Source organism: Enhydra lutris, unplaced genomic scaffold (assembly GCF_002288905.1).
Source record: "Enhydra lutris kenyoni isolate GAN:26980312 unplaced genomic scaffold, ASM228890v2 scaffoldscaffold21, whole genome shotgun sequence".
NCBI classification, from domain to species: Eukaryota; Metazoa; Chordata; class Mammalia; order Carnivora; family Mustelidae; genus Enhydra; species Enhydra lutris.
The window spans coordinates 42,801,296-42,823,688 of NW_019154105.1; positions in this window are offsets into that span (position 1 = coordinate 42,801,296).

The window sequence follows — 22,393 nt, forward strand, 5'->3', positions numbered from 1 at the left end:
AATAAGTCAATCGGAGAAAGACAACTATCATATGATCTCCCTGATATAAGGGAGAGGAGATGCAACATGGTGGTTTAAGGGGGTAGGAGAAGAGTAAATGAAACAAGATGGGATTGGGAGGGAGACAAACCATAAGTGACCCTTAATCTCACAAAACAAACTGGGGGTTGATGGGGGGAGGGGGGTTAGGGGGGGTGGGGTTATGGACATTGGGGAGGGTATGTGCTATGGTGAGTGCTGTGAAGTGTGTAAACCTGGCGATTCACAGACCTGTACCCCTGGGGATAAAAATATATGTTTATAAAAAATAAAATTAAAAAAAAAAAAAAAGAATTTGTGTGAACCAGATTAATGTTGTCTTGGACAAATCTGCCGTGAGGACCTATCTGTGAACAGAAACCTTCTTGAGCACAGCTCCCACACACATTCCATCCTTTTGTTTAACCACAGTCTTATGCACACCCTAGAGTCATAACATCCTTGAGCTGCCCTGGGAATACTGGGAATATGACTATGACACTCACTTTTTTTTTCTTATTTTATTTTATTATTTTTTTAAATTTCTTTTCAGCATAACAATATTCATTGTTTTTGCACCACACCCAGTGCTCCATGCAATCCATGCCCTCTCTAATACCCACCACCTGGTTTCCCCAACCTCCCACCCCTGCCCCTTCAAAACCCTCAGATTGTTTTTCAGAGTCCATAGTCTCTCATGGTTCACCTCCCCTTCCAATTTCCCTCAACTCCCTTCTCCTCTCTAACTCCCCTTGTCCTCCATGCTATTTGTTATGCTCCACAAATAAGTGAAACCATATGATAATTGGCTCTCTCTGCTTGACTTATTTCACTCAGCATAATCTCTTCCAGTCCCATCCATGTTGATACAAAAGTTGGGTATTCATCCTTTCTGATGGAGGCATAATACTCCATAGTGTATATGGACCACATCTTCCTTATCCATTCGTCCGTTGAAGGGCATCTTGGTTCTTTCCACAGTTTGGTGACCGTGGCCGTTGCTGCTATAAACATTGGGGTACAGGTGGCCCTTCTTTTCACTACATCTGTATCTTTGGGGTAAATACCCAGGAGTGCAATTGCAGGGTCATAGGGAAGCTCTATTTTTAATTTCTTGAGGAATCTCCACACTGTTTTTCAAAGTGGCTGCGCCAACTTGCATTCCCACCAACAGTGTAAGAGGATTCCACTTTCTCCACATCCTCTCTTCTTGATTTATTTTATACACACACACACACACACACACACACATATACTTATGTATGTATGTATGTATGTAAAGAATGTTAATACAGTACATACAAAATTTAGAAGTTTAATAAATAACTGACTATACAATTTGGATGAAATATTTTGCTCCATGTACAAGCTTAACATATTAGGAATTCATTAATTTTGGGGGGGGCGTCCTTCTTAATAAACTGAAATAAATATATAATCAATATAACAGCAACAATACTGAAATTAAAAGAACCTACCAGGATACATTTTATGGGAGTTTTCAGTCAAAACACAAAGCACAATAATTCTATTTTATTGAATAGAAATGTGACACATTTTGCAAAAGAACTAATATGAGGTTGTGAGGATAATTTGTTTTGCTTTATTTGGTCTTCATTCTGAAGCATAGGTCTCAAGACTGACTGAATTAGGATCACCTGTAGGTTTTGTCTCCCTCCTTTTTAGTTTTACTGAGGTATAATTGAAAAGTAGGAATTGTATACAATTTAGGTATACAATCTGATGTTTTAATATATGTATATATTGTGAAACGATCACAACAGTGAAGCTATTTAACATAATCATTGTGTCACATATTCTTTTTTTTTTTCCTTGTGGTAAGCACACTTGAGAGCTAACCTCTTAACAAATTTCAGATGTACACTACTGTATTGTTACTATAGTCACTATGCTGTACATTGGATCCCCAGGACTTACCCATCTTGCATAACTGAAACTTTCCATCCTTTGACCTAGTCTATTCAGACAAATAAAATTGGAATCTGAAGGTGAAATCCAGACATCAGTTTTTTGGGGGAACTTACCAGATGATTCTAATGACCAGCAAGCTCTCAGGAAATTTTCTGTATAGGCTCTTCACCTTTTAAATATCTTATTGTCCATATGTTAACAAACCATATATAAACTTAAAATAATGTGAAATCAATTATCTAAATATGGCCTTTTATATTTTCTTTGTTCAAAATTTCTTTTGTTCAAAATTTCTTTTGATGTTTATTTTAAAATGAATGACAAATCATATACATTTCATTGTTCAGCTCTAATATTTATAATTTATACATTTTGCTGTTTGTAACAATGGAACAAACACTCCAATATGACTATATAGATTATATGACCAATCATAGATAAAATCAGATATTCTTTTATATTAAAAATTTTCACATGTTCCTTAAATTGTGAGAAGATTTTGAAGTATCTGAGGCTCTGGCTAATATACTTGTCAACTCATAGAAATTTCTGCTTAACAGGGGGGAAAGCTGCTTCTGTGCACACAGGTGAATTTAAATGAAATTTTATTTTCTTTTATTTATTTGAAGTGTTAGTTTCTCCTGGGTTACTGGGAGTGAATCCAGCTGGGCCTGGGTGAATTCAAAGGCCACATTCAGCAGAGGCCACAGTTTCTGCTGGAATTACAACAAAAAAGATAAAATAGAGCAATGTTAAAACTTTCATTTTTGAGAACAGGGATGTTGTAAAATATTTCTGCTTTGTGTTTTTCACCATGGTTTGGAAGTAGGTGCACAATGTTTGGCATATTCCTGGTGCTGATTCTTCATGTTTATAATTAGGCATAATGCAAAATTTAATAAGTTGAAGATTGCTTTAAATAGAAATTGATATATTTTGAGTTTCTTAAACACAAATAATAGAGTTAGTCCATATTTGCCTAGACATTTTCCATAATTGGGACAAAAGAGTATTTTTTTAAGTTACTAATTAGAAAGAGAAGCAAACGCAGCTGAAGTATAAAACATATGACTTTAAAAGAGAATAAAAAGATGAATTAATAAATCCAAAGATATATGGTGAATGCTATTTTGTAATAATTTCTGGTCCCTAGGATAAATAAAAAGTAGTCTTTATCCTGAGACTTTTTATATTTTAGTTGGCTCAGAAAGATAAATAAATATGCTGAGCAAATATATAGCATAATGTTAACTGATGCTAAGGAACTAGAATGTTTGTTGATCTTTGGAATACATTTCTTTTATGGCTAAAATATATATGTGGCCATGATTGGGTTTCAGTAAGTTTCTGTATAGATATTTGCAATTATTTGTCTAGCTAAGGACTGGCAAAAAGGCAGAGAATAGGACAGCCATGCTAAGAACATTGTTTCCAGTTGTAGTAATTGATATCTATATGTTTTTTTCAGCACTGACCTTTGTTATGGAGTAGATGTAGGTAGATTACAAAAATAAGTGCAGGAACCATAGGGAAATCTTAGAAACTGGGTAAAATGCTTTGTACCATTAATCGTCCATTTTGTGGTAGAAATTTAAATTTTATTCAGTAAAATGTCTCACATTTCATTTATAATCTGTGAAATTTGGGCAGATGTTTTTAGTGTTATAACTTATCAGCCTTATATTGTTATCCTACCCCTATCACCAGGACAAAGACAAAAACAAAAACGAGCATACTATTATCATATTTTTCAGTGAATAAATACCAAACGTGTTAATTTGGCTCTGTAATTCTTAGTCTTTTCCAACAAGTTAATATGATTCATGTAACTATCGTAATGAAGCTCTAACCTCAATGCTTTTCACCTTATGATTAAAGCCCATTTAGTTGAAGATGGGATGTATAGCTCTCCTTTAAGGCCACAAAGCCTTGATCTTTGAGTGGGTATTTAGGTTGCAAAAATACAGCCAGGGGTTCTTCTTAAGTTTGGCTTATGTACAAGTGACTGAAGAAATCCAGTTTTATTCAGCTACTGGAATGTGAAACGCCTTCCAGATGGATGAATCTGGAGAGCAGAGCATCTATTTCCCTAAAACCTTATTTATTTATTTATTTATTTATTTATTTATTTTCACCTTTTATGGTACTTTTATTTTTTTTTAATTTTTATTTTTTAAATTACTATAACAATTCAATCTCTCAAATACAAAAGTACTTTTTCTGGTTATGAATTCATTGCTAAAAACCTTCCAGACTAACAGTGGGAGAAAAATAATTAAGCTGGAAAATTGCATACATGGAAGATAGCAAATATTAAAAATTTGTGGTCTAGATTGTCTCATCACATATTTTTTTTTTAAGATTTTATTTATTTATTTGACTGACAGTGATCACAAGTAGGCAGAGAGTCATGCAGAGAGAGAGAGGAGGAAGCAGACTCCCTGCTGCACAGAGAGCCTGATGTAGGGCTCGATCCCGGGACCCTGAAATCATGACCTGAGCCGAAGGCAGAGGCTTTGACCCACTGAGCCACCCAAGCGCTCCTCTCATCATGTATTTGAACAGCTATTTAACATTTAAAAATTTCTGGCTGCAAAAATGTTGACATAAATGTCCCCAGTTTATATAAATATCAGCCTCCTAGTTTTCCAAAGGTTTATTTTATTGATCTTGCCTCTATTCTTGAGATTGTACTATGGAAACTTAAGAACTCTCCCATCATCATTTGAAGCTTCTGTACATATTGTCAAGCTTTGTTAAGTTATAATCTCAACCAAGCTTAAGGCTACATTAAGAATCACAAAATGATGTTTGTTTTTATTTTTATTTTTTAAAATATTTTATTTATTTATTTGAGAGAGAGACAGTGAGAGAGAGCATGAGCGAGGAGAAAGTCAGAGGGAGAAGCAGACTCCCCATGGAGTTTGGTAGCCCTATGCGGGACTCGATCCAGGACTCCAGGATCATGACCTGAGTTGAAGGCAGTCGTTTAACCAACTGAGCCACCCAGGCGCCCTGATGTTTGTTTTTAAAGAGGATAAATTGTTTATAATATTTTCAAGACTGACTTAAAAGTTTTTATGAAATTATTAGAGTTTACATTTTCTAAAAAAAGGGGTTTACATTTTCTAATTAACTTAGGAACAAAAATAGGATTTTAAAAAATTAGAAGTGCATTCATTCATTCAATAAATATTTATTGAGAAACTGTTATATACCAGGTACTTTTCTAAGTGCTAAAGATAAACAGCCTTAGTATTACAGGTATTTTAAACACATAATTAGTTTAGAGGAATATTTGATCAAAAATAATCCATGGAACATTTATCTTGGATCTCCTGGTGGGATAATTTAAAACCAATGATTCCTGGGTCTCATCTGAGATAAAATGAATCATATTATTTACCCATGGTTCCTAAGAATATGCATTTTAGTAAGTCTCCAGGTGCTTCGTGGCATAAGGACATCTTTTTGCTTTGGATCTAAGTTTATGTGGTTTTGAAATGTAGGATCATATTAGCATAGGGCAAGATTCTATATTAAAATTAATGTGGGCTCTGGGCCAATCAATACAAGAAACAGAATGAATAACCAGATCCTTGCTGTGTTTAGTTTTTTTTGTTGTTGATTTTTTTTGTTTTTTTAAATATTTCTGTCTCAGTCACCACAAACAAAATGCCAGCTCTAGCATTTGATCATATTTTCTTCCTTGTGTACTATTTCTTGTAAAAGGGGTTTCACTCAGGTTTCTTCTGCAATTATTAATGGCTATGAAGGCTACAGATGAATTATTTTGCTGCTAATAACCAGGCCTAGATTAATCAATTATAGTTCATTACAAAACCTTATAGTCAAGTGGAGTAATAGTTACATATTTCATCAGATTTTGTTTTCATAACTCTTAACAATTAAAAAATCTCATCAATCAACACCTACTAAATATTTCAATGAAATTGATATTAATCCATATAAGATACTCTTTTATAGTCCCAGAGGAAGCTGAAAGTTTTATGAGTTCTAATGTTTCTCAGTGAGATAAAATGACATTTTAAAGGAATAGGATGCAAGTGTTTCTAATAAAACATCCTCGCCATATAGTTAGGAAAAGTTAACAATGTGCCCAGTGAGTATGCATCAATTAACATTTTCTAAGCAATTGACCAGCTTAAAGGGAACCATTTCATTTTTAATTAAAATTGTGGCTCATAAGAAAAGTATAGCCAGGGAGTAAGGCGTGTACATATGAGTGTGTGTGTGTGTGTGATATGCTTCTTGAACGCTGAAAACAATTTAACAAATGGAACATATTTTACTTGATCTTAAGAACCAAGGGGAAAAAAAAAAGGAACCAAGAGAAGATATTAGAAGTGTGACATTTTGAGGCATATTTCTTTGCATGAAGGAAGTTCAAGATAAAGATGGAAATACACACATTTATTTCTGTTGGAAATTAAATGTGTTTTAAACCTGTTGGGTAATTTAATTACAGTTATTCAAAGGTGATTTACTAGAGACTTCATTCATACAGCATGAAAGGCAAGAAGAGGGAATCAACTCATAAGGGCCTTCTAAGTACCATTTAGAGAGCTCAGGATGCCCCTAATAATCAATCACCCATGCCTTCAGAAACCTCATGGTCACATAAATGTGGACCCTTGGATTGTAACTGCTGAGTGAAACACTAACACAAAAATAGCCTTTGTTTTGTTCTATATTATAACTCATTAACTGCCCACATCCGTGGCTGACTTGGTGAATAGCTCATTATTTATTTCAAATTCTTCTTTAATTATGCTCCTCTTATTATTTCATCTCTAAGCCTCTGCATACATCCACACCCTTCAATGTGTAATTAATTGGTTAAACTGTTAAAACACAGTTCTTTCCTAAAGACTCATCCTTTACATCGGTTAATTCAGTCCAAAAAAGAAATTGACAAAACTTCTTTTTTCACCTAGAGAAAGGTTCAAGAAAATAAAGAATAGGATTGTAAAGAAAATTGTATTAGGAGGAATTTGAATATTCATTGGCTTTTATACTTGGCTTAATAGTTAGTGTGTATAATTTTTGTTTTTATACTTAAAAATTTCCATGCTTCTAATTTTTTTAGAGTATTGTGCTTTAAGTTATGTGTAGAAGTGCTCATTCCCTAAGGTAATGAGGTGAATACAAAGAATAGCATAAACTTTTTCTGACAATTCTGCAAAGAAAAGAGTTTTATGAGCCTGGCATACAAATAATCATAGTAATAATTACAATGGTAGTAAGAGTATCTTACTTTTATGTAGCTCTTAGCATGGCTTAAAGAGTGATTTGCATGTTTTAGATATATAAACTTATTTTAAAAAACAAATCTCCTAGAAGGGTACTATTATTATCTCCATTTTACAGAAGAGAAAAGTAAGGCACAGAGGGGTGAAATTTCCTACACAGGGTCACACATCTAGTAATTGGTAAAGCTAGAATTAAAATACAAGCAGTCTGGCTCCTAGGATTTAAAATGTTGAATCAATTACAATTTGTCAGGAAAAAAAAAACCTAGGGGAAAAAATAAATAAATAAAATTAAACAAAATAAAATAATTTGGATCTTACTAAATGCCAAAGACTTTGAATTCCTTTTGAATTATAAACAAAAATCACATAGTGATCTATCATTAGAAATTATTTTATGATCTGTCAGCTGTTAAGTTGATTAGGTTCTCCTTTAATTCTGGCAAAAACAAAGAATCACAAACCTCTAAATTACTAAATCATTTGCTACCGAGTCATTAATCTCAATCACTTCATGAGACCAATACCAACATTTAGAACCCTCCGTTGGTTTGGTACCACAGGTCATTTTTTGCTTAAAAACTATGGATTATGAATGGGGCAATTGGGGAAGAGGAAATGGGAAAAGCTGCAGTCACTGTTGTGTGTGTACTTGGGCAGATCAAATTTAAGAAAGAATACTTGGGGAAGTCAAAATCTGGAAATTTATTCTGTTAAAGCTATTTCAGTGGCTATGTTTACACTTGGAAAGTCTTAAACCCTGGTAGGTGGGGATAAATACAAACAAGTAGTTCAATATGAAACTTGTTTAATAGAAGTTTTATTTTTAAATATGCATAAGATAAATCTGTAATCCTGGTAACCAGAAGAGATCCAAGTGTAAATTAATTTTTGGTGTAATTTTTTCCACTGTGTGTCAACTATGTGTATCCTTGGTTTATAGCACATATTATGTGGTAATATAAACATTCTACACTAATTTTTTCTCTTCTTGCTAACCAGATCAAAGTCATCATTGCACTTAAATTTTCTCAAGTGTTTACGTTCACAAGATCACCTACTGACATTTTTAATTAATTAATTAATATATCTTTTAAAGATGTGTGTGAGAGAGAGAGAAAGCATGTGAGTGGGGTTAGAGGCAGAGACAGGATCATTTAGCAGATGCCATTCTCAGAGGGGAACCTGACTTGGGGCTCCATCCCAGGACTCTGAGACAGTTACCTGATCTGAAACCAACAGTTGGATGCTTAACCAACTGAACCACCCAGGCGCCCCACCTCCTCCCATTTTAAAGTTTCTTTACCAAATTGAATATACACTATAAGGATGTGCTTACTCTTACACTGGCTTAGAGCTAGGCAGCCTTTGTTTTTACTGTCTTTACCACCTGCTAGCTGTGAGATCCTGTCACTTCTCTGGGCTAGGTTTACTCACTAGAGTAATGGAATAAAGAGAAGTATATTCATTTTAGAGTCGATGTGAAGATGACACCGATTATCATGTAAAACAATTAGAATAGTGTCAGGCACATAGTACCTACTTAGTAGAGAGTTAAGAATTATTACTATCATTTTACTATAAGTTATATAATTTATATACATTAACCATGTGTTATATTCATCATATGCAATGAATTTCCTTCAACTTAAATATTCTAAAAAACTGAAAAAGAAAATTCTATTATGAAGACCATTTTTTGAGTACACATTAACTTCTACCCACCAGGTTGAATTTTACATGCACCATCGTATTCAACTTCTGAAAAATATTGTAAGGTGGATGTTATAAAAATTTATTTTTACAAGTGAGACTTAGAAAAATCGAACCATTTGGCTACATTTATACCACTAAAACTGTGTTTAAGATTCAGGTATTTCTGTCTACTTGTCCATCCACTGATACACAGATTCCGCATGTAAGAATGATACTGTAAACAAAACCGAGAAAAAGCTGCCTGTCTGTGCTTAGACTCACCCAATGCATTTATATAGGATGAGAGACATGCTGCCCAGACTGCCTTCAGGACTGAAGGTCTCGTTTTTCCAGTGACTGTGAAATGTCACTACAGAGGGCTCACAGCTGAGTCCCCCTCCAGGGATTTCCCTCAGCCGAGAGGAGCTTCTTTTCTAAAGGTTGAGAACTTCCCAGGGACAGCACTCATTGACTACTTGGTCAACACAGTGATGCAGGAGTCTGACTCCTCTTGTTCTTTTCAGGACATCTCAAAAAGGCCATCCCAGGCCTTTTTGAATTCTGATGTGATCTGTTGGAGCCTCTGTTGGAACCATATTGCAGTTCAACTGCTTGTTCTGCCCAACCCTGCTTCCCTCCAATTTTACAATTATGATCCCTCCAGCTTTCCCCCATAAACCACCCTCATTCAAATCTTTGTCTCCAGATATGTTTTCCAAAGAGCCCAAGCTCTGAAACACTCCCTATTTTTGGAATTATGAATTAAATCCCCACACCAAAGAAGACTACAGTGCATCTTGTAGAAATGTCCATCCAATTAATCTTTGTACTAGAATTAAAATCTGATTTATTTTGAAATTTTCTCTGAAAAACTTGCTTCAAAAAATATCAGTAATAACGTCATTACTTTTAAAGGTTTCTATTGCAACTATGTTTTAGTAATTCTAATTTCAGTAGTCATCCATCAATACATGACAGTTTAAAAAGGTTTTTTTTATTTCTATATAACAAGCTGTGTTATACTTAGGCATAGATTTGGAAAAATGAAAACCACATAAGTATGTCTCATACTAATTTCTTTATCTCTGTGACAATTTTACACTTGTGAAAAAGGGACAGTTACAATATACTGTGTAAAAACAAATGTACTTAAGTATAACTCTGGTAAAGGAAGTGGCAGTTTCTATTGAAATTGAAAATACTATATAAAAATTAGAATTTCTCTAATATTTCAGAAAATAGGGTCTTCTCTTTGCATGATTTGAAATTCTAGAAATCATCTGGCCCCAACTCTGCATTTTATATATGAAGAAAATAAAGCCCAGTTCAAATAATACCTTTGTAAAAGAAAAATTATAAATTCCTGAAAAATCAAGTCTTTTATGAGTATGTTTGTCATCTCTGTAGGTACAAATTTAAGAATTCAAGCAATGGAAAAAAAAAAACAGATCAAAACAAAAAGATACCACTATACACCTATATGGCCAAAATCCAGAACACTGACAATACTAAATGCAGGTGAAGATGTGAAACAACAGGAACTCATTCTTTGCTGCTGGGGATAAATAGGTGCAGCACAATAGGTAGGTTTTTAGGGCATCAAAAATACTTAGTATAATACATAATGATGAATTGTGTCTTTATACATTTGCCCAGATTTATGGTATGTACAAGACCAAGAGTGAACCATAAAGTAGAATATGGATTTGGGGTGATTATGATGTATTGATGTAGGCTCATCAATTGTAATAAATATACTATTCTGGTGGGAATGTATTAAGTAATACAGGAGGCTATGCATGTGTGGGGAGGGGAAATTTACAGGAAATATTTAACCTTCCCTCTTAATTTTGCTGTGAACCTAACTCCTCTTTAAAAATCTTAAAAAGAAAAAAAAAATGAAAAGAAATCAAGTGTCCAAGACTTATAAGGAATTCCGACAAATCAATTAAAAAGTAAAATATTTGATCTCTCAACAATCGGAAAAAAAAAAACTTAAAACAATTAAGAGATACTATTAGGTAAGCCTATATTATATTTAAATTGAATGCAGTTGACTTTGAGAAGGAAACATTTAATTTTTGCTCCTATTATGTCTGGCATGGTTCTAGATGCTTTATTCTCATTGCTTCTCTTCGTGAAGTCTTAGAGCAAACTAATGAATGAATTTTATTATCTTCATCATACAGATGAGCAATTTGAAAATCAGAACAATTATGAAACATGCCCCCTACCCCAGGAAAAAAAAAAAACAAAAAACCACAGGTAAAATTTTTGACCAGGATTCAAAAATTACACTCAAGTTTAACGTTTATCATTTTTCTGTTAGAACATATGTATGTGTGTGTGTTGGCTGAATGGAAAGTTACAGTTTGGTAAAGACAAAACCTTGAGCCCATATCTTGTTAATTTACAAGGATAGATAATATGCTCTAATCTAATCATTTTTATACCCTTATAACTACTAGCAACAGGAGCTTGTTAAAAATGTAATAACTGAACTTTGAAAGACTAAGGTCATATTTTTATATTTAAAAATTGCAATCTTTTTTTAAAGATTTTATTTATTTGACACACACAGAGAGATCATAGGTAGGCAGAGAGGCAGGCGGGGGGGGGGGGAAGCAGGCTCCCTGCCGAGCAGAGAGCCTGATGTGGGGCTCAATCCCAGGACACTGAGATCATGACCTGTGCTGAAGGCAGAGGCTTAACCCAGTGAGCCACCCAGGTGTCCCTAAAATCTGTAATATTTTTGAGAACACATTTGGAATTTTGGAAATACATACCTGGTTAATCAGGAGTCATTTTAACCTGCTAAAATGTTTGGCTTACAGAACACATACACAGAAACTGGAATATAGCTCTACAAGCTCTACAAGCTAGTAGTTATGAAAATATAAGACAACTCTATCATTGTCAATGTGAGATTGCTTTCAATATATTTTGACATGTTGCTATTTTTACCCCAAACAGTTATGAGTCAGAACAAATTAAGGATCTAGGGGCAGCCCTTATGCAAAATGAAAACACAGATTGTTCTTTCAAACAAGCTGCCATCTTGGCCTTGGGGGGAAATGTGCTGTAGAGAAAGCAGAGCAGTAGTAAGGAACACTCTTCTGTTTTATTCTGTTAGAAATCAAATCAGCAAAATGCCCAGAAAGCTTATAAGTAAACAGTCTTCATGCAAGAAGCCAATTTTGCACATTGAAAAAATAAATAAATTTCTGTGCTACATGTTCCAAAATTTGAAAGACAATTTTAAAGGAGAGAAAATATTAGCTATTCAAAGAAATACTGGATAAATGGCAACTCTTTGAAGCAATACTTAGGTCAAAGGATATACTCAAGTGTCAGACACCAAAGATGTTTATACGGAATAATAATTATAACAACTATAAGAATTAACTCAACTTACTGTCACATTCATGTTCAGTCAGAGAGCCTTCTCACTTATTTGTTTGCTTAATGCTTGCTGATGACAATAAGGTTTATTATGATAATAAATTGATTTAGTCAGGGTTCCTTACAGAACTAAATGTGAAACTTGGAGTGAGTAATTTGAAGAAACGTCAGTAAAGGGAATATTTTTTAATGTGGGCAGGATTTAAGAAAACCAATGGGTGATAGTTTAGTACACTAGAACAGGAGAGATATTACCCAATCTAGGTGGGAAAAGAGGAAAAAAAAATAAAAAATAATTTTTGGAGAGGGACATGTGTAGTCACAGCAACCTACAAAGGATAGAAAGTTGAATATCTAGAAGTTACTTTGGGTAAAGAACCAAAATCATGTGAACCACAGGAGGAATGTCTATTGCTTTTTCCATGACATGATTGTACTTGTAGGTATCAGTATTAATAATATTAGTAACACCAGTATTACTCCTGGGAAAACTTGAAGGCAATTCACAATGTATATTTGAGGCCACGTTGCAATGTTTCTTCTCAAAACGACCCAGCTTCTCCTAGGTCAAGGCACTCCAATTCTGTGAATTGTTTTATAGCTAGGAACTGAGTACGAGACTACAGTGAGTTAAGTTTCCACTGGTTGATGTTAATATATCTTTGCTGTTATATGTCAAGCAGCATATTAGTAGCTGATGGTCTGTTTTATTTCTAGCAGTACTATGATGAATTAGCCAACATCATATATACTTTTAGGCACAAACACTGACCATCATTTCGTGTTTATGACTTATTGTGATAGTTCCTTCCACCTCATTTCTGATAGTTAATAGATATCACCTGCTTTTACTGCTTTATTATCTCCTTACTCCTAGTGAGATCAGTTTTAATAAAGCACCCACAGTGATTTCTGGCCCACAGAAGACAGCCACCACTGAACACTTCAGCGATACTTATACCTCTCTCACCAAAACATTTCTTAATATCTTTTAGGTAGTAGCCTTTGATTCCTTTCGTTATATGGAAAAGGAGTTCCTTAACAGATTGCATGTAACATTTTCTTCTTCCACGCTTTGAATTCTTTTCTCAGAGCATGCCAGGAAGTTCTGGGATTTCCACCTCATTGACTCTAAGCCATTAAAGAATCTAGACTTCATTTAGTACATATGCCACACCAAAGCTGGTACATTAAATATTGAATTTTAGTTTTGTAAAACAATATCAGTAAATTCAACCCAGTACAGCATTATGTTTTATCCTTCTTGACTTAGTATCCTAGAATCCATTCTATGCACACTCCTCCAAGCCTAACTGATAGAAGTTGTTAAGCATTTAAAATGTGCTTGTCCAAATACAAACCTTGCAATTCCAATTGCATGCTAGAGGTATCTGTATTCCCAGACAAGGAAGCTATAGTGCATCCCTCAAATATATGAGCAACCCAATCCCAGAATCCCATTGTGAAGGTTTATTTCCTGAGGTACTTCTAGGTACGGACTGTAGAACCACTTAGCCTGGATAGTTCTAGATGAGTGTAATGAAGAAACTACAATGAAGTGTTGGTTAGAGTCTATGAAAGTTAAAAAAAAAAAAAAATCAGTACCCTTGGACTAATTTGGTAGCTTTCAGATTGAAAAGATGAGCATCTTCAATCCCCAAAGTCCTTTGTATACCTACTACACCTCTCACTGAGAACAGAATATATTTTTTCTCCTCTTGATTTTGGACTGGCTTATAACTTGCTTTAACCAAGAGAATGTTGTCAAAGTGATGCTGTGTCATATTTACAGCTAGTTCTGAGGAGGTCTGGCAGGTTTACTTTTGCTCTTTTGGAGCACTAAGCCACCATGTAAGAAACCTGGCTACCCTCCTGGACAGAGGGACCCATTTAGGTCTTGGCCTTTCCTAACACCCTAACTAAAAATCCAGCTGAATTTGGCTGCACATGCTACTCTAACCAACACCACACGGAATTAACAAGATTTGTCCCCAAATCCCTGACATGGCTAAAGGATCATGACACAATAAATGGTTTTTGTTGTGTTAAGTTACAAAGTTTTAGGTCTGTTTGTTACACACAAATAAATAACTGCACAGCTGTCAAGAGTGGGGTACCATACAGCCCTCAGATCTGAAGGACATGCATTGTGTATGCCCTTCTCAGCTAAGCCCATATTCTAGCTTCTCTTTGAACTCCCATGCAGAAGTAATCTATGAAGCTTCTAAACCTCTAAATCACTTTTTGTGACATTCCCTTTATCCTTTATATCCAATGGCTTACATTGTAACTCTTTTAATCAGTCTTCTCTCCCCAATTGTATTGTCAGTTTCTGGTGCAGGAGACTACTTTTTGAAATTGTACACACTGTGGAAAATGTCTCCCTAAAATATAGTAGGCATCAAGATAGAGAAGACCTTACACAGGGATGTTCATCAAAGAGTAGCCAAAATAAGTTAAACATGACTTTAAATTCTATTAATAGAGTAGTAATTAAAAAAAGCGCATTTATGCACTCAATGATTATTGATAAATAGAGGGTAACTACTATATTCATGAAAAACATGTGCTTTAATCTTTTTACTCTTTAATCATTGCAAGGTACTTTCCCAAGAATAATATGCCTCATTTATGTATATCACTATCCTATTGGCCATCAATACCACACATCATATTTTGATAAAAATATAGTTATCTTAGCTGTTATTTTGATCCTTAATACAACAGCACCTTTAAAATGATGAATAAACACCTAGTTTGGCAGAATGTGGTTAATAATTACTAAAATTTGTTTAGTACTTACAAGATACCAAGCACTTTTCTAAGAGTTTAACCACATTAACTCATTTCATCTTCATAGCAATTTTATGAGTAATATTATTATTATTTCCATTTTACCCTTAAGATCACTAAGGCACAGAGAGATTATAAATTTCTACATTTGTTAATTGGGGTGCCTGGGTGAAACATTTGGTTAAGTATTGGACTCTTGGTTTTAGCTCAGGTCATGATTTCAGTGTCCTGAGATCAAGTCCCCACCTCAGGCTCTGCACTCAGCAAGATGTTTAAAACTCTCTCTTCCTCTGCCCCTACCCCTATGTTTGCTTGTTCTCTTTCTCACACAAAATAAATAAATAAAATTTTTAAAAAAATTCTACATATGTTAATTGTCTAGAGACCCAATAGGAGGAAACAACATATTAAATTTCCATAAGGTTCCAATGTCTATGTGGTCACGCTTGGAAGTATGAGATATACATCTATTTTCTTTTAAATGTTACCATTGAATTACTACACAACAAACTGCCAAAGAAGTTCCGTAGTATTCCTCCCTTCCCTACTTTTTGGTTTTCTATATCATTTTTTTTCTATTCCACTTGGAGCATGCTTACTTACACAGTTTAGAAAGACATAGTTCAAGTCTCAAATTCTTCCTCAAACATGTTAGCAAACTTGCAATTGAGCTACACAAACTTATTTGTAACTCTGGCAAGAAGATTAAACCAGTTCAAACTTTTTTTTTTTTTTTTTAAGATTTCATTTATTTGACAGAGATCACAAGTAGGCAGAGAGGCAGACAGAAAGAGAAGAAGGGAGGCAGGCTCTCTCCTGAGCGGAGAGCCCCATGCGGGGCTGGATCCCAGGATCCCGGTATCATGACATGAGCGGAAGGCAGAGGCTTTAACCCACTGAGCCACCCAGGCGTCCCAAGTACACACCTTTTTGATGTGATTTAGATAACAAATTGAACTCAAGATGATCATGATCAATACATACAATCTTCCAGTAGAGATTCAAACCAAGAAAATATATGTGTTTACCTGGGGAAGAAATAACGAAGAAAGGCAATGCTTCCATTTAAAAGTCTACTGACCATATTATACTTTCCCTTAGAGCCATTAAAAACAATATGTTGATAGTTCTATTTTCAACATTTTGAGGAACCTCCATGCTGTTTTCCAGAGTGGTTGCACCAGCTTGCATTCCCACCGACAGTGTAGGAGGGTTCCCCTTTCTCCGCATCCTCGCCAGCATCTGTCATTTCCTGACTTGTTAATTTTAGCCATTCTGACTGGTGTGAGGTGGTATCTCATTGTGGTTTTGATTTGTATTTCCCTGATGCCAAGTGATGTGGAGCACTTTTTCATGTGTCTGTTGGCCATCTGGATGTCTTCTTTGCAGAAATGTCTGTTCATGTCCTCTGTCCATTTCTTGATTGGATTATTTGTTCTTTGCGTGTTGAGTTTGCTAAGTTCTTTATAGATTTTGGACACTAGCCCTTTATCTGATATGTCGTTTGCAAATATCTTCTCCCATTCTGTCAGTTTTCTTTTGGTTTTGTTAACTGTTTCCTTTGCTGTGCAAAAGCTTTTGATCTTGATAAAATCCCAATAGTTCATTTTTGCCCTTGCTACCCTATGACCCAGCAATTGCACTGCTGGGTATTTACCCTAAAGATACAAACGTAGTGATCCGAAGGGGCACGTGCACCCGAATGTTTATAGCAGCAATGTCTACAATAGCCAAAGTATGGAAAGAACCTAGATGTCCATCAACAGACGAATGGATAAAGAAGATGTGGTATATATACACAATGGAATACTATGCAGCCATCAAAAGAAATGAAGTCTTGCCATTTGCGACGACGTGGATGGAACTAGAGGGTATCATGCTTAGCGAAGTGAGTCAATCGGAGAAAGACAACTATCATATGATCTCCCTGATATGAGGGAGAGGAGATGCAACATGGGGGGTTAAGGGGGTATGAGAAGAGTAAATGAAACAAGATGGGATTGGGAGGGAGACAAACCATAAGTGACTCTTAATCTCACAAAACAAACTGAGGGTTAATGGGGGGAGGGGGGTTGGGGGGGTGGGATTATGGACATTGGGGAGGGTATGTGCTATGATGAGTGCTGTGAAGTGTGTAAACCTGGCGATTCACAGACCTGTACCCCTGGGGATAAAAATATATGTTTATAAAAAATAAAATTTAAAAAAAAAAAAAAAAAATTTTGGATAAAAGAAAAAAAAAAAAAAACAATATGTTGAGTTATTTAGTAAGTAATTTTCCTGTGCAATGTCTAATTAAATAAAAATTCAATGCAAAATATTATAGTAGTATAAAAAATTAAATGTCCTATTTACCTTTTTAAAATTAAGTGAGTCATATAACAACTGGTCTTAGTTTTCTAATGTGAATATGTTCATGAAATCCTGGGAGAGGTATAGTTTTATACGATCTTTAAGTGCTGGTCAGTATCATTTGTTACTTTCCAGCAAAGATAGGAAGACTATATTCTAATTCCAGCACATTAAAATGTTCATGTTCCATAGAAGACAAACTTGTGTGCATTAATAGTTTATAAAAATGTTTTTTGTGGGAGAGGAGAGAAAAGCCTTTACTGTTTTATGTTTCCATACTGTTTGAACTTTTATTATGAACCTGTATTACTTAAATATTGAAAGACTAGTTTGATTTTTATTGAAAAGAGTAAGGATTAAATTGCCATATCTTAATACTGTTGCTTCTTGGGGGAAGGTAACTTTTTTTTTTTATTGAAGTATCATTGACATACAATATTATATTAGTTTCAGGGGTACTACATAGTGATTCAACAATTATATACATTAGGTAATAACCACTCAGTAGAGTTAGCACAGTCCTTCCGAATACATGGAGAAGATAAGTCTAATTATGGTAGGCTGAAATGATTTCCATTTGGAGACAAGATTATCAATGAATAGCAACAAAAATTTTTCATCCTTGAAAAATATAAAGGACTTTTGATTATCGTGTCCAAAATTGTTACATATGCATATAGGAATAATTTTTGTGAGCTCTTGAGTGGTTTGTGTTCTCAAATCTCTATAACACTCAACGGTGTGAATTCAACTTGTGAATAGTTCCTATACATCTAATTCAAATGCAGAATTTCAAGCCAGTTTTGTCCTTAAGTATATAGGCAGTCTGATCCAGCACCACGTAGGTTGCTTTTCAAATTGTACTTCCATCTCGCCTTCTAATCCCTTTATGACTAAAGATGACTTTATTCATGATATCAATAAATTTTATACAGATACTCATTAAAGGGAATCCTACCAATGGCTAGGTGACCTGTTGGAAAAAAATACTACTTATATAATAACAAAAAATATTATAAACCCCTACATTAGTTTCTATCTATGGATTTTACATTTTACTCAAATGAACATATAAAGCCATTCTCTATACTCAAAAATAAAACTTTATCCAGAATAGAGTTAAGCAATGGGGTTAGGCAATAAAATGCATGGCCAAGAAACTGATTAAGACTTAAGTAAACCTAACATATAATAAAGAAAAGAAAGATTTGACATAGATTTGTTTGGTAAGTGAAAATGTTGTAGCAAGGAAGCAAGGTGGATAGTGTATAAATCATGAATATCCTCCTTATTGGTTCTGTGCTCCTATGCTAGTCAATTACATTTTTTTTAAAAATTTGGTTTCTTTATTTCTAAAATGTGGAAAATAAGGTTTACAAAAGTATTGTATAGTTACAGACATAATATCCATCTTTAACCAGATCTACATTAAAGCTTATATAAAATTGGCATTCAAATAAATGATTGTTAATGTTATTAATATCTTAAATGTTAATATAATTGTATAATAAATATGTTTTATCATAAATTAATGAATGTCAATAATACTAATATTAATAACACCTGGCTCTCCATTTCATCTCACTTCAGCAACATATAATTAAGGAAACTTCCTATTTATTTCCTTTATAAATACTTATTAAATATCTACAGTGTGATAGGCACCATTTTAACTATTGAGCTAGACAATAGAAATGGCCTTTAATATTATGGAGATTTCATTCTAGTGAAGGGAATCAGAAATAACCAGTAATAAAAGAAATAAGTTAAGAGTAAACAGATAAGAAAATATTAGAAAGCAGTAAGAGTTGCTGAGCGGCTACTCAAGTTGAGTGGTTAGAAAAGCTCTTCATTCTGTTAATATTTATAAAACATTTATTGAAGATTTGACTTATATTTATTGCCTGCCATCAAAGAGAAGAGGCATAGTGGCTAGGAATTTCAGGTCCACAATTGACTTCCCACAGTTGTTACATTCTTTTCCACAGAGTCTCATATTTGAACAATTTGTTCAAAATGTTTAAACCTTTATATGCTCATCATTAAAATTAATGATAATAATATGTATTGTAGTCTTTTTGATGATCATATGAAATAATCTGCAAAACCTAATACCAGCATTCATCATATACCAACAGTATTATTTATTTATTTATTTTAAATATTTTATTTATTTATTTATTTATTTGAGAGACTCAGGAATAGAGGGAACAAGGTTGGGGGGAGTGAGAGAGGGAGAAGCAGGCTTCCTGCTGAGCAGGGAGCCCAATGTGGGTCTCCATCTGAGGCACCTAGGATCATGACCTGAGCTGAAGGCAGACGCTTAATGACTGAGCCACTCAGACGCCCCTCAATGCTTTTATTTTGACTAGTATGATATAAGAAAGTGAGAAAAGAAAAGAGGCCACATATTATGTGTTCTGAAGAAACAGTTTTCTTCTACCTTGAGTAAATGATAGAACCAAAATCCGGATGGAAGCCTATTGAGTATTTTCTTGAATCAAATGAGTTATCCAGAGAGTGGAGGTATAGCGTGTCCATCTTATAGGAGAAAAAAAAAAATTCTATGAACTCTTTTTTTTATCATAAATCTTATTTGGAGTTAATTAAAATAACCTACATCAAGTAAATCCATCATTCTATCTCTAGAACAAATCCACCAGTAATGGAAACATTTCTACTCCATTAAATGTGTGCTTATTTATAGCTTTAAATTTTGAAACCAATTTTCCATCTAGACAAGGACACTTTGATGTACTTATTTAGTCAATCTTAAAGGTTAGATAATGCCCTCATACTCTTCTGATTTTGATATCCTAGTACCTCAATTTCTATATGTCTGTCTTATAGCATAATTTCAAAGTATTGGGTTTTTATTGCATAACTGATCTTTGTTGCATTAATAACTTATCTGAGAGTCTGAGTGTCCTATGAATAAAGCCCTGCTGTGAAAGTTGAATACTAATAATAGTTCTTCCAGAAATCGGTTATTCTCTGTCTTCTTGCATGAAATTCATCTTATACTTGGCTTAGGCCCTTTGGCTAATTATGTACTCATTTTTATGTGGTGAATGCCTACCATGTTCTGACTATAGTGGCATGTTTCTCCTATCTAGACTGACATTCCATTTTTAACCTGCTCTGAGGCTTAAACCTATTTCTCATATTAGAACAAGTTTCCCAGGTCTTGTTTCTTAGGGAACTCAATAATCCTTTTGAGTTGGGGAAATCCTTGCAAACCACCCACAATCAAATCTTATGATTATAAAACATATTATTTGATTTATACCATAATAATCATCTTTGGACTCTCATTTTCATATGAAGGGAATATTTAAATCTATATTTCACATTCTCTAAGTGCTGTTCTGGTTCTTTTTAATTTCAGCGACTGAGTTGATAGGGCTCAGAGGAAAACAAAATGGATTTATCCATCACTGAACACAATTAATTGTATATTGGCCTCTTTAGGAATGGAGTTAGATAAAATGACTTAATCACAATTTTTCAGAAGAAAATTATAAATAATTAACCACTCTGACTATGACTCCGATAAAAGAAAGTGAAATTCAGCACATCCAAGCAAATGACAATCAGATAAGGAAGTTACTTATAAGGAATATTCCATTATTATAACTGATTCTGCCCCATATAGCAATACCTACTGGTTGAGGTTACTATTTTTCAATATAGACCTATGCAGAATAAGACTGAAAGTCAAGTCTAGGTGCACAAATACCCTAAATATATTGCAAGTTCCTCTAGTATGTATTACATATATTAATATCTTTACTTTTCATACTTGCCTATTTCAGAAAACTCAAAAATGAATGTGAAACCTTGCATTACAATCAAATCACTAAAATTGAAGCAGTTTTAGAATCTAAACTCACTGCAAAATATATGTTGGACAAAGCCATGGAGTATCATTGGTGCAAGGAATTGTCAAGTATGGCTAATTTTTGGATACATTTGCCTCCACCTAAGATTCAGAGACACATATTTGGGAAGAGGCATATTTATTGTTGCTACCCAGGAATAATATAATTTCCTGTCTGATAAAGCATTTACTTCAAATACTAAGTCTGCTCATTTCATGTATATTTAAAACATTGATGAATGTCTTATATAGTGGAACACCCAACCAAAACAAATAAACATACTGTATTATTTGTTAGGGGTGCGGTAACAAAATACAATAGGCTTTGTGGCTTAAACCACACACATTTGTTTTTTCACAGTTCTGAAAGGTGACATTTCAAGATATCAGAAGGTTTGGTTTCCTCTGAGTTCTCTTTGCCTCGCCAATGGCTTCCTTCTTTCTGCCTCTTCATAGGTACATCCCTGTGTCTATTCTTATAAGGACATCAGTTATATGGGATTAGGGTCTTACCCTAAAGACCTCATTTAATTTCACTACAGCTTTAAAGATTATCTTGGGGTTTGGACTTCAACATATTAATTTTAGGGGGACACAACTCAGCCCATAACAAAACAAAACAAGACTAAAGAAAACATGTTTGTTCCTCAAATAAATCCCTAAAATTATTATGCTGTTTCTTTAATCTTATTTAGAAAACTATGCTTCCCAGAACTGTTTGCATCTAGGTTACTAGATATTAGATACTTGCTACCAATTAGATGTTGTCATGTGAAATCTTGAAGGTTGAATGTCCTGATGGCCCTCTTCTTGCATGCCTTGGTTATTCTCTTCTTGTAAGAAAGTTCATATATACAGTGGGTCTTCTTGGGGTGTTTATTCTTTTAATATTTACTCAATATATCCTAGGTGTTAAGAGCCTAAACATTCATACTCCAATCTTCTGACACTTGTAGTAGCAATGACTTCTTCTTTCTAATCTAACTCTAGAATTAGCTTCAAATGGAAGAGCACTCATAATATATTAATTTGATAACGTTCTCAAAAT